This window comes from Neofelis nebulosa, chromosome Y (assembly GCF_028018385.1).
Source record: "Neofelis nebulosa isolate mNeoNeb1 chromosome Y, mNeoNeb1.pri, whole genome shotgun sequence".
NCBI lineage: Eukaryota > Metazoa > Chordata > Mammalia > Carnivora > Felidae > Neofelis > Neofelis nebulosa.
In genome coordinates this window covers 1,600,001-1,604,325 of record NC_080801.1, presented here as the reverse complement: position 1 = coordinate 1,604,325, position 4,325 = coordinate 1,600,001, and the positions used below count along the sequence as shown (strand labels likewise).

The 4,325-nt window shown below is 46.6% G+C and overlaps 1 pseudogene; it reads left to right on the top strand.

Annotated features, from left to right (window-relative positions):
- Positions 1-2,064: 2,064 nt before the first annotated feature.
- LOC131503514 (uncharacterized) lies at positions 2,065-2,975 on the top strand (annotated as a pseudogene).
- Positions 2,976-4,325: the final 1,350 nt, after the last annotated feature.

Genomic DNA, 4,325 nt, shown 5'->3' with positions numbered 1-4,325 from the left:
TCGGGACATCCTTGAAACAAAAATCTTCTCCACAGTGAAGGAAACAATCAACACAACTAAAAGGCAACTGACCTAATGGGAAAAGATGTGTCCAAAAGTCATACTGAATAATTGGCTACTATCCAAAATCTATAAAAAGAACTCACCAACTCCATACCCGGGAAACAAAGAATCCAGGGAAGAAACGGGCAGAAGACTTGAACAGACACTGTTCTAAAAAAGACATCCAGATTGTCAAGAGACACATGAAAAGATGCTCAACAGCACTCCTCGTTGGGGAAATCCAAATCCAAACCGCACTGAGATACCACCTCATGCCAGTCAGAGTGGCTACAATGAGCAAATTAGAAGACTATAGATGCTGGTTGGGATGTGGAGAAACAGGAACCCTCTTGCTCTGTTGGTGGGAATGCAACCTGGTGCAGCCGCTCTGGAAAACAGTGTGGAGGTTGCTGAAATCATTAAAAATAGATCTACCCGAAGACCCAGCAATAGCACTGCTAGGAATTTACCCAAGGGGTACAGGAGTGCTGAGACATAGGGGCACATGTACCCCAATGTTTATAGCACTACTTTCAACAACAGCCAAACTATGGCAAGAGCCTAGCTGTCCAGCAACTGACAAGCTGATAAAGAAGTTGTGGTTTATGTATATACAATGGAATACTACTTGGCCATGAGAAAGAATGAAACCTGGCCATTTGTGGCAACGTGGATGGAACTGGGGGGTATGATGCTACGTGAAATAAGTCAGGCAGAGAAAGACAGATACCATATGTTTTCATCCATGTGTGGATCCTGAGAAACTTAGCAGAAGACCATGGGCGAGGTGATGGGGGGAAAAAGTTATAGAGAGGGAGGGAGGCAAACCATAAGAGACTCTTCAATACTGATAACAGACTGATGGTTGACGTGGGGTTGGGGAGAGGGGAAAGTGGGTGACGGGCATTGAGGAGGGCCCCTGTTGGGATAAACACTGGGTGTTGCGTGGAAACCAATTTGAAAATAAATTACATTTAATGAAAAAGGAAATCCAGGGGTTGCTCTTACTGAATATGAGGATAGCTTTCCATTTTCAGCACTTTATGAGCGTGAGGTAGTAGTAGCTTAAGCTGCGTAGATGAAACTTTTGTTTGTGTGTTTAAGAGAAGGAGTTGAATAAAGACAGAGGCCTGTCACATGTATCACGTTGACCTTGGCAAGTTTCTCTTCTGCTTGTTACCATGACTTACCACTTTTAGTGATTCACATAGTTTGGAGTCATCCTTTCATGCGGAAGTGGATTTCAATTGATCATGGTAGGTGGTCCTTGTAGTATTTTGTGAATGAATTGTGTATGTGGTGATGACGGATGGACTATGCTGGTTGCTTTCAAAAGCACTTACACGGACGGTGTAACACGTTTTCTACCCTTGGAATCCCATACGGTCTCTTACTACCTTGTCTATGACTTACCTGAAATATCATGAATTGGTAGGTAGTGAATAGGTTTTCGTGGCACTGAATGCCCTACTGGCCACTCACACAAAATTCGTTGACGCTTTGCTCTTAAGCACACAACGACTCAGTCTTCCCTAAGCTGCATGAAAGTGCGCATGATTACTAACTCGGCCAACTGTTTGCTGCTGCTGTGAAGAACAGCTTCGTGAACTGTAAGATGTAGCAACACACGTATGGAACCCTAAGCAAGGCACAGTATATCGGTGTTCTTTGAAAGGGTAGAGTAGTTATTTCAATTTGGCTTTCAGTGCGTTGCATGACAAGGCACTTAATTAGCTAAAACCCTCTTAGAGTCATGTTTGATTGCAAGTTGTGTGTACTCTCCACCGCTAAGTGTCATTTCATGTTAGATGGAATTAATGGAGGCTGAAGCACCCGTGCATTCACCTCCAGGACAACACTCTTGAACTCGTGAAAAATTATGAGCCTTCTCAGGTAAGATTGCGTGCAGGTCTTTCTCAAGGGCATAATCTGAAACACAGCCAAACCTAAGGCAGCTTTGGGCAGCCCACCGTGATAAGATATGCAGCATTGTGACCTCACAAAGCGCCTGGTCTCCTAGCAACTGCGGTGTAACTCTCACAGCCTGCCTCCTGATTTGGCTTCATGGTAGGAAATTCATTAGGGTCCTGAGGCGGCCGCGAGACCTGGCAAGCGCAGCGGCCCCCAGCGGCCTCACATCCTGAGCAGCATGAAGAGGCGGAGGCGCTGGCCCAGGGCGGCCTTGGCCCCAGCAGCCATAGGAGGAGCCTCTAGCGCTGCAGGAGGGGCCAGGCGGAGGCAGCAGCCCCCGAGGCCCGCCTCCAGACGCGCCCGCCAGCTGCCAGGCGGAGGCGCCACGGAGCCCGGACGGTGGCGGTCGGCCAGAGGAAGGTGCCGCCCCCGCCGCCACCATCCCGGGAGGACAGCAGGCCCCGTAAGCACGCGGCACCCGGGCCGTGCTCCAGGGGCCGCACCCTGGAGGAGAGTGGAAGGGCGGCCACCCCGACATTGACCACCTTCCCCACCATCCGCGTAGTAGGCGACGTGTGGGTCGAGAGCAGCCTGCCAGAAGCACTACGTCAGGCGCGCCAAGTCCTGGGAGTGAACCTGGAACCCGTGGTGAGACTCCGCCTCTTCCCAGTGCCTGGGCGGGAGATGCGGGCCACCGCCGCGCGACTTCTCAACCCCGAGACGGGTTGTGCCTGGATGGATGAACTAGGGACAGCCGGGACCGCGTCTCCTAGTGCACTTTACAGGAGAAGAAGCACCAGACGGTCCAGGCCAGCGCCCCCGGGATGCGGCGCCGCCTTCTGGGACTCCCGGGCAGCTGTGCCCTCTGCTGTCTCCCAGCACCAGGTCTGCGGAGGGAGGAGACCCCTGGACCGCAAGGGAGGTCCCCTTTCTTCCTAACCCCAGATTGAGATGTCTCCAGGACTGTAGGGGCAGATCCATGTTCTCTCTTGTTCCCTCATTGGTCTGAAGTCTTCAGAAGAAGCTATTCCACCCCCACCCACTCCAAAGGAAGTTGGTTCCATGCTTGTGTAATAAAGCTAGAATTCCCTTGCTGTTCACCCACCTCTGGCTCCTCCCGCCTCATTTTCTTTCTTTCTCTCCTTTTTTGACTGCCACTCTTTCTGGACGAAAGATCGAATATGTGTGGAAAGTTGTTGCAATAGTTGGTATTCTCAATACCAATGGCAATAGTGGGTATTCTGAGTCCCACACCTTTCCGAGTTAACTGGATTCCAACGCTTTGACCAAGGATATTTTCGAAGAATTTCTAAGAAATTCAAGCGTATCACTGTTAATAATGTAAGGATTTGTATGGCTTTGAATGTCATGGGCTCGGTGATTACAAACCAAAAGTTTCAAAGTTCAACTGTGTACACATTCTTAAGACGTTTCTAAAGATTTTATATTGAATTGTAATGTTTATGTTTACTGAGCTCCTAAAGCAAATGGTAGACACTCGGGAAGTTTTGTTGAGTAAAATTAACTTGGGAAATTCTTTATAAGTGGGTAAAATTGAAAGTGCATTGAGAAACAACACGGTTTCTATTAAAAACCAATGAGTGATTTTCAATAAATAAATAACTAAATGAATGAATGAATGAATAAATAAATAAATAAATAAATAAATAAATAAATAAATAAATAAATAAATAAAAAACTGGTGCTGGTTATGGACATGGATGGAATCCACTTGGAAATGAATTGGCTTTGTACCAATCTCACATACTGATCTGGGAATCTTTCCAGGATAATTTATTTTAAAATGGAAATCACATAGAATAAATGAGTAGGGGTAAGTGTGGTGACTAAAGCTGCATACATAATAGCCGTTGGAATTCTCTGAAGTATTACTGATGTAGAGCGGTGGTACATTTTTTTTGGCACCAAATACCTGGTTGAGGTTATCTTTGGGCAAAATAGATTTTCCTCACTTGTTTTTGTCGTTGTTGTTGGATAACAGCAAATATCCACATTACCAAGCATCACTCTTATAAATATCATGGCAGTTGGTTAACAGTTTTGCTCCAGGACTTTCCTTTATTATCTTATGTCCATGCACAGTTAGGTTGGCACGTATTGGTCTTTTGCTTGGCAATCAAAGACCAGAGGGATCAAACAGAAGAGCCACACAGAGTACTTTTCACTTTCATGATCGTGTTTATATCTTGTGGCCCAGCATGGAATTCTGGATATTCCAAGTGACCTCAGTTATTGGTGGCAGCGAGACTTAATGGTTTTTAGTCAGTGGTGCCGCAGCCAGATTTTACTGCGATAAAATCGGAAGGGCCAAGGAGTGAGTTTGTACCACTATTCTTTCAAGTTTAAGTGTT